The sequence below is a fragment of the Leptinotarsa decemlineata genome, unplaced genomic scaffold (assembly GCF_025532065.1).
Source record: "Leptinotarsa decemlineata unplaced genomic scaffold, Ldec_3_MD MMD2_tig00026347_RagTag_RagTag, whole genome shotgun sequence".
NCBI lineage: Eukaryota > Metazoa > Arthropoda > Insecta > Coleoptera > Chrysomelidae > Leptinotarsa > Leptinotarsa decemlineata.
In genome coordinates this window covers 3,733,016-3,742,333 of record NW_027412698.1, presented here as the reverse complement: position 1 = coordinate 3,742,333, position 9,318 = coordinate 3,733,016, and the positions used below count along the sequence as shown (strand labels likewise).

General features: G+C 36.3%; 1 long non-coding RNA gene across 1 annotated transcript; it reads left to right on the top strand.

Moving 5' to 3' along the window:
• Nucleotides 1-524: 524 nt before the first annotated feature.
• On the top strand, nt 525-2,902 carry LOC141486119 (uncharacterized). Its single transcript, XR_012467659.1, has 2 exons — nt 525-642; nt 2,565-2,902. It is a non-coding gene; the product is annotated as an uncharacterized lncRNA (long non-coding RNA).
• The last annotated feature ends 6,416 nt before the right edge of the window (nt 2,903-9,318 follow it).

The window sequence follows — 9,318 nt, the reverse complement described above, 5'->3', positions numbered from 1 at the left end:
CTAAAGTGAATATTTTTGTTCTCAATCTACAATAACTTTAACACAGAGAATATTCTGTATGTCATATTTCCCACGTTCGAAATCACAATTGCTCCAATATGTGGGGTAACTGTGGCAATCGCAAGGGATTGAAAAAAAAAATCAATTCATAACGACCGAATTCCAATATGTATCATACAATGTATGGATCATTTTTAACATCACGAATGGATAAGTGTACTAAATTAAAACCGAATTGATCAATAAATATAATAACTAGGACTAAGTATAGTGAATTCACAATTTTTTTGCCACAGTTACCCCCCTTCACCCTGATGAACATTCAAGAAAGAAAGCACCATTGACCAAAATTGCTCAAGTATATTTCCTGAAAGAGAAAATGAAACAATAAAACAATACTCATGTAATACAACAAATATATCGCTAGAAAATCATATAAACATGCCGACTGCTGATATCTAAACTCAATTATTTCTCTTATCTGATCAGGAATCCGATATCAATCCTTAGTAATGATCAACTGATGAGAATATATCACACTCAGATATATTGAAAACTGCGATACAGAGTGCAGTTTTGGGGATTATCCAGTTCATCATCCGACGGGTTCATAGCACAAAAGCGCATCATATGCTATCTCAGGTATTTTTAATAGAACATCGTGTAGATACCACTTCAAAACCTTCAGAGTTTTGATCTCACCATTCCTATTTATATTTGAAACCACTGTGTATGTACACATACAGTATAATATTTTATTGTAGTATATTCACAACAAAAAATCAATATACCACTACAATGGTAATGGCTCCCAGAATATTTCATTCAATTCCAAATGATATAAAAAGATGGAAAACAATATACAGTTTCAAAAAAGCTCTGAAAAACTATTTGTAGCGTAACGCTTCTAGGATTATTAAAATTGTTAGTGAAAATTGTTTTATTTATCATCATGGATACTGTTATTAGTTTTCATCAAGTAACGGGTCAGTCCATTCATACATGTGATATGATTTCTTAATAAAAACTCAATATGTTGTGATTCTCGATTGAAATATACTTTATTTATAAGAATTTCAGTCCAATTATGTTTTTAAACACATTTTTAAAACGACTTCTTTTTGAGCTGGCTCACACAAATGAATCAATCGTACTATCAAAGTTGAAAGATATTGTAATTTCTCCTTTAATACTCAGAAAAGCGATAAAAAAAATGAAAATGTAGGTTTTCTCTATGCTATTATTTGATAGTATCCAAATGCGGCACCTTCAACATTGGTCCATAAATATTTCCTAATTTGCTCAAAGTAGATGTGGCCATGCCCTATTTTGCGGAAAGAGCTATCTAATCTCAATCTTGGATTTCCTGTGTGTGATACTAGGGTATGTATACTTTTTGTAATTGGTGAACATAATGTACTTGCGTCTTACTCGTAATAATAATTGGTTTTTATTCAACAAAATGGTTGTCTTAAAATTAAGTGAAAAGGATGAATAAAAAAATCAAGTGAATACTGGTATAACAAATGATTATACTAGAAAAGAACAGTATACTATAAAAATAAACGAAATGTCACTAACAATTGAAATAATGTATCTAATCAAAGAAAAGGAAACATCCTAGCTTCTTGATGCGTGTTCATTCCTAACACCACCAGCTCAGCTACTCCTAGCTGCATAAGAAATGTTTGGTAAGTGTTTTCAAACAGGAATATTACTTTCAATCAAAATGAGGTAAAAATATATAAATAAGCTGTTCCTACAAAGAAATACCGTGAGAAAACATTTATAAAGAAGTGAGTCGAAGAAATGAATTTTCATCGTACTTAATATTTATTGCAAGATATATTGTAGAAAGTCATACTTCAGTGGTCATCGAAACTAAAGAATACCATGACTAAAATTTTGAATATATCAGCAACATTGAAACTGGATTGATATTCTTCATGAACAGTAGACTTTATGTATCATAATACCTTCAATACTAAATATGCAATGAAGACCAAAGAAAAAAAATAAAATAACGATGAGTTCAGTAAAAATTTCACAAAATAAATTCATAAAATCTAAACATCCATTTAATGTAATAATTTATTCAACCTAATCATATATATTTATTAATCAACACTCGCCCCCAGATATGCAGTTTTATTATTCGTTGGCAGAATAGAACAAAATTTTATATGCCACTGTTACTAAGGAGAAATGGAGTTGTCTCATCACTACTTTTTATGTGAAATGATTGTTTTCTGGTGCATGAATACGAGTAAACTTTATACAAAGCGTGTGGCTGACCGAAAGTCAGCCAATATCACGGTTTTAAAAATTTCTCCGGAATCCATCGATGAGGAATGGAAACAATGGTGGAGTCTGTATAATAGAAAAATGGTATTTTTCAATAATACTTCAATTGAGAAAGGAGATCTTTTTGAAGCACCTTGTAATTTTGCTTTGGCACACTATGTGTCAAGCGATATGAGAATGTCTCGTGAAATTGCAATCATTTTTAGATGAATTACCTACCTATTCCTATGCTTTATATTTTTCCACGCTTGTTATTTCAGGAATAAGTATGGTAGGGTTGAACAGCTCTTACAGCAAAATCAAAAGCCTGGATTGCTCACTATACTTCGGCATGAAGAGCGGTGTTGCGTGGCACGCCTTTGTTTTGTTTACGCATAAAACCAAATTATGTTAAGGACTGCCTGCTAGCCGAGGTATTTTTATTGCAACCCTCAAGAGCGGTGAGGTGCGGGGTGTGCCAGGCAAAGTGACGACCAGACAAGAGGATTTTGGGGGAGTTAAATCGAGTCCATCGACGAGAACGCATTGCAATTCATTGTAGCATATTTTTCCACACGTTTTATGTTGTATCACTTCAAAATAAAGTTAATTGTCATGAGTTAGTGAATCATTTAAACGGAGTAGTTTAAGGAAACATCGAGATTAAAACATGGTCCTTCAGCCGAATGGTTATCATTCAAGTTATGGTACAAAATACACTGCTCTCAGCGAGAAGTAAACAGGCATTAAGGAATTGGAGAAATTAATCGAATCCATCGTGAACACCGAAGACAAACCAAACCGTCTGTATCATTTTTTCCATTTTCTACATATTTTGTGCTCTAGTTGGGTAAAAACGTTTGATATCATTTATCGTATCGTATTGTCATTTTATCGTAAAAATATCGATTTTCCTATAACTCCAACTTATCGTGAATCGTTGTTTGAGAGAAAAATAGCTATGACGTAGGAATTGAGAAAATTGCGTTTAGAAAGAGCACAAGTTAAGAGTGCCTTAACGAGGTTCAATACTTTCACTGATAAATTCAATTCAATTCAATTCAAAGCAAATTTGGTTAGACTTCGATAGAATTCAGGGTGAAATAGAGTTTTTGGATGAAACCGAATTGGATAATTGTACTGAACGTGAAAATTTCGAAGATAAATTTTGTGAGATTATAGAGAGGGCAAATCTACTTATAAAACGGGTTAAAAGTGAAAATAATACAGGAAACGTTACAAACACATCCCAGCAACCAATTTTAACGATTAGTCCGGTCAATAATGCAACCAATGTTAGATTTCCAACTCTCGAATTACCCAAATTTTATGTAGAATACCAGAAATGGGGTCAGTTCAGGGATATGTTTTTAGCGTTAGTACATAATGACGCCACAATGGACAAAATAAAAAAATTCTATTATCTCATAAGTTGTATAAAAGGGGAAGCTTCAAAAGTTATAGAGGCAATCGAAGTAACTGAAAGTAATTACGAAAACGCATGGGACTTATTAAAGTTTAGATATGAAAATAAATTATAGACCATAAAAAACCACGTCAGAGCATTAGTTGAAGCGCCAGCCATTGTTAGGGACGTTCGTGCCAATTTACGAAAATTAACGGATGACATCCAGAAACATACACGTTCACTAAAAACTTTGGGAGAACCGTTTGACAACTGGGATACCTAATTAATCTATTTGATCTCTCGTAAATTGGATGTTGCAAGTCAGAAGGAATGGAACATATGAGTTGCGATTGAGACGTTGATGAGTGAACATCGATAGTGACAAAAGTGACATTTTCAGTTTTATAATCCGCTATCCCCTAAAAGTGCTTTAGGTCGATAAGCGTTAATAATGGAGGAATTATTGAATCATATTCACTACTTCCGGAGAAGCAATTCAAGAGACGCAGTACTCACACTAGTAGCTGCATTATTAGACAGATATGACGTTTCCAGCTCAGAGCTGGCCAAGTCATATAAATATTTTGAGAAAGTGATGGAAAATAACAAACAAAATCGCAAGCCAAAGTACTACCAGCTTTTCGAAGCTTTGCCAAGCTACGAAAACGACATAGAAGATCCGGATTTCGACAGCATTCCTTCAGAGGATGAAGAAATCATGGAAGAAAGCATACCCCAAAAAAGAGCGGCCACGCCTGAGCCCTCTGTGGAAAAACAATAAGCCCGGTACAACAACCAAAAAAGAAAAAGAGCAAAAATTCCTTACCTGAAAGGAATAGTGAAAGTAAACCCGATGACGTCACACCTGGTACGTCACAAAACTCGGGCGAACCGGAAGGGCCTAAACAAAAGGATAAGCAGGTAGCCCAGAAGGTTAATCCCCAGACAAAAGACGATAATAAACCAAAAGGATGGAATTAGATGAGGAAAATAAGGTCGAGGATGCCACGGGAACTCGACAAGAACAACCAAAACAAAAGACCATAAAACCTCCGCCAATAACAATACGGGCGAAGGAAAAAAGGAAAGAATTTAATTCGATCGCCTCCGCGCAGAACATTTCCATCTCGCGGGCGATAAATACAAACGATGGGATCAAAGTTCATCTAAACACCATAGATGAATTTAGGAAAAATACCGTATCATACCTACTCAGTACAAGCCGATAAGCCTCTAAGAGTCGTTTTTCGGGGAGTTCCAGAATCCCTGGAAACTGAGGACATAAAGACCGAACTTCAAGGAAAAGGTTTTGAAGTTATTTCCATTGCTCGGATGAGCAAGTCAAATAGAAAACCGATCCCATTTGTATTAGTCTTGGTACCTAGAAACCAAACTAACATTTTTCAAGTGGAAGAATTACAAAATGTCCGCGTAAGTGCAGAAACACAACGCCCAAGGAATAGAGTAGGACAGTGTTTTAGGTGTCAGAAGTTCGGACACACACATCGGAACTGTAAAGCAGTTCCTGCTTGCGTAAAGTGTGCCGGACGACACTTAACAAATGAGTGTAGAAGACAAAAAAAATTGCCCATGCGGTGTTTCAACTGTAAAGGCGAGCATCCAGCCAGTTTCTCCGGGTGCCCAGAACGCTCAGAAAACAAAAAAACGGCCACTGACGTGCCAAATGACAGACGGCAGCCCACAAACCCGAGGACAGCCAGGCAAAATGTAGTCATAGACGGAATCTCATATGCGAGAGCCGTGTCCGCAACGGAGAATTCCCACAGCTCTCCCGAAGGTCTCCCAACGGCCCTAGGGCAGCTGCAGGAAATTCTAACGAAATTCCCAGTCCTGCAAGCCATGCTTGCCGGAAGAAATTGAAAAGAGAAACTGAAGGAACCTATGTCTGCACGACAGAAGAAAGAAAAGTAGAAGAATGGAAACTTCTACAAACATAGCCACAAGCTACAAGAAGTCGACAGAGACTTGTCTCCTGTGGAAATACCCGGTCCAATCACGAAACGCTCGATTCTATCTTCGATATGAAAAATATTCGATCCTTTGGGATTAGTTGCACCTGTTACAATTACCGCAAAGCTTATGATGCAGAAATTATGGGAATTGAGCGTTGAGTGGGATGAGACTCCCCCTACTCATATCACACATACTTGGCTTGAATTAGGTAAGCAACTACCTATGATAAATAACTTAAAAATCCCGCGGCAAGCTTTAGTATTGAATGCCGAACGTGTTCTGTGGAACGTGTTCACATGGGTTCTGTGATGCTTCTCAGTCAGCATATGGTGCATGCATTTATCTGAGAAGCTTCGCAAGTAATAGGGTGGGTACGGTTACATTACTCACAGCAAAGTCCCGAGTAGCACCTCTAAAGACCGTATCCTTACCACGATTAGAATTATCAGTACACCTCTATTTGGAAAATATTTTTAGCCAATAGGGTTTCTGAAATTCAAAATCATACCGATATTAGTCACGTTTCATCCGAATACAATCCAGCGGATATTGTATCTCGCGGTATCGAACCGTCCAAACTTGAAAGTTATTTTTCATTGTGGCACGGTCCTAAATGGTTATCATTGGAAAAATGTCATTGGCAAAATTCTCGCATAAACAGCGAATTAAAGGAAAATGCACCTGAAAGGCGTAAGGTGAAGATATCATTTGTAACAGTGAATTTCAATTTCGACATATTTCAAAAATATTCTTCACTCCAGCGCCTTCAGCATGTGGTTGCACTCATTTTACGGTTTTATAAAAATTGTCGAATGAAACCATCCAATCGGAAAGGAGAGAAAATTATTAATGAAGAAATGAGTCACGCGATGATGGTTTCATTAAAAATAGCTCAAAGGGAAATGTTTCCACAGGAGATCTATTGTTTTGAAAGAAAAAAGGCAATTCCAAAAAATTCTAAATTGACGTCTCTCAACCCTTTTTGTGATTCAGATCAGTTAATACGCGTTGGAGGTCGACTTAAAAATTCGGAATTTTCGTACGATAAAAAATTTCCAGTGGTTTTAGCGCAAAACCACGCATTAACGAAACTAATTATTTTAACGGAACATTATCGACAGTTGCATTCTGGACCCCAAGCTCTTTTAGCATCTTTACGTCAGCGATATTGGCCAATAAACGGGAGAATGGCTATACGCAGCGTCTTAAGAAAATGCTTAGTTTGTTTTAGGGCGAATCCTATTAGTATGAATGGTATTATGGGTAATCTTCCTGCGAATAGAATTACACAAAATCGACCTTTCTCTATTACGGGGATAGATTTCGCGGGACCCTTTAATATTAAGAATGGGAAATTGAGAAATCGCGAAATCATCAAGGCATATTTATGTATTTTTATTTGCTTCACTACAAAGGCGGTTCATTTGGAAACAGTGAGTGATCTCAGCAGTGTAGCGTTTCTTAATGCTCTGAAGAGGTTTGTTTCGCGTCGTGGACTTTGTAAGGTCAAATATTCGGACAATGGAACTAATTTTACGGGGGCTAAAAATGAATTGAAACGAGTTTATGATTTGTTGTCTGAATTTATCTCTGAGCAGAAGACTTCTAATTTCCTATTAGACAACAAAATTGATTGGAATTTTATTCCTGTCCGAAGTCCCCACCACGGAGGCCTTTGGGAAGCGTCAGTTAAAATCGCGAAATACCACGCGACTCGAGTCATAGGTAATAGTAATTTAACATTTGAGGAACTAACAACGGTTTTTACTCAAATAGAAGCCGTTATGAACTCCCGTCCACTCACTCCTTTATCCAACGATATAAACGACCTTAGTGCCCTAACACCTGGTCATTTCCTCATTGGCGAAACCCTCACATCAATTCCCCAAACAGATCTAACGGAGCTTCCAGCAAATAGATTGACACAATATGAACGGTTGCAACAAATCGCCCAACATTTTTGGCAAAGATGGTCCCACGAGTACCTGAGCCAGGTTCAGCAACGTTCAAAATGGAAGGAGCATTCTGATGACATTCTCAAGGTGGGATGCATGGTAATCCTCGTAGACGAATGCATTCCATCCCAGCATTGGCGGTTAGGAAGAGTACTCAAACTTCACCCAGGCTCAGATGGAATTACCCGGGTGGTCAGTGTTAAAACATCCACGGGAGTTACCAAACGCGCAGTGCAAAAACTGTGCTTACTGCCAATTGATAACTGATATCCGGCAACCCTCCTAGAATAAACAGTGTACCAGACAATATCATTTGATAGACTTGGTGCTTTCAAGGGTGGCGGTATGTTGCGTGGAACGCCTTTGTTTGGCGGGAGTTGGTCGTTTTCCCGTTTGATTAGAGGTTTCCATATGTTACTTATCTCTACGCCGCAAACGGCCATCTCCCGCTAAAACCAATGAAGCGGAGAGAGAGAAGAGGAGATAGGTGGAAGCACTCGAATGGACTATAAATACTTGTATCTCGAAGGAATAAGTCCATCACCCGAAGACTTTTGTGGATTCTAACAATCGAAACGTTGTGACAAAACTTGGTTTGGAATCCTTTAATTTTTCATTAATAATAATATTTGATTTTCAGCTTTCATCAATATTTCAATTTTTATTTTTTTGGTTTTATGTTATTATTTGTAATTTCAGTTTTTTGTTTAAATAAAATTGTTATTTTCGGTTAATGTTTTCAATATTTTTTCATGAATTCCAAACCAATTTATATTATATTAGACTGATGAAATGTATCAAACTATGGTTCTGTGTGAAAATGGTATACCATTTTGCCTCCATTTATCGCCCGCTGAAAATGGTATGGTGATAATATCGTCTGAAAATGTTCTAAAGGTGGGTGAAAACGTATTTGAAGTTCGAATTTTGTTAGATAGCGGATCTCAAAGAAGTTTTATCACCAAATCTATGTGCGATAAATAGAAAATTGAGAAATTCCCCATAACTCATACAGTCAAAGGTGTAGGACAAGGTAAAATGAAAATAAAGTACCAAGTTAATTTACACTTATTGTCTCTATGTGATACTTTTTCTATGAATGTTAATTGTTTAATACTTGATAAAATAAGAGTGTCTTCCAAAAATGACCTTTGATAAATTGATATTGAATATTCCAAAAGGACTCAAGCTAGCAACATGTCAGATATAGATATTAATGAATCGAAGAGGTTTTGTATTAAAGTGTATAATATATTGAAATTCTTGCAAAGCGCTTTCGACTTTTGTCATCATCAGTGCTCACCTGAAAGTAAGTGATCTAGTTGAAAAGGGAATTTAGTGAAATTGAAGTTGTAAAATGTTTTAAGGTTAAGAAATTTGGAAAAATTGTTTGAGATTACTTACTTGTCAGGCAACAGGAAGTATCAAGATAAGTGAATTGTACATTGTAATATTTAAATTATATAAAACAAAATAGGCTTATAGCCAAGAAAATACATTTTTGGATTCAGGCCATGTGGTTCAGTCAAAGTATCTTATGAAGAAGGACAACTTGAGACAGAATGTGTCAAGTGTCATGTTAAAATAATGGTACCAACTTGAGGAGTGGTCCATTATAGGTTTAAGTGAATATGTAGAGGAAAAATATTGAATAAATTATATTAATAAACTGTGATTAATTAATAATTCATAATCCTC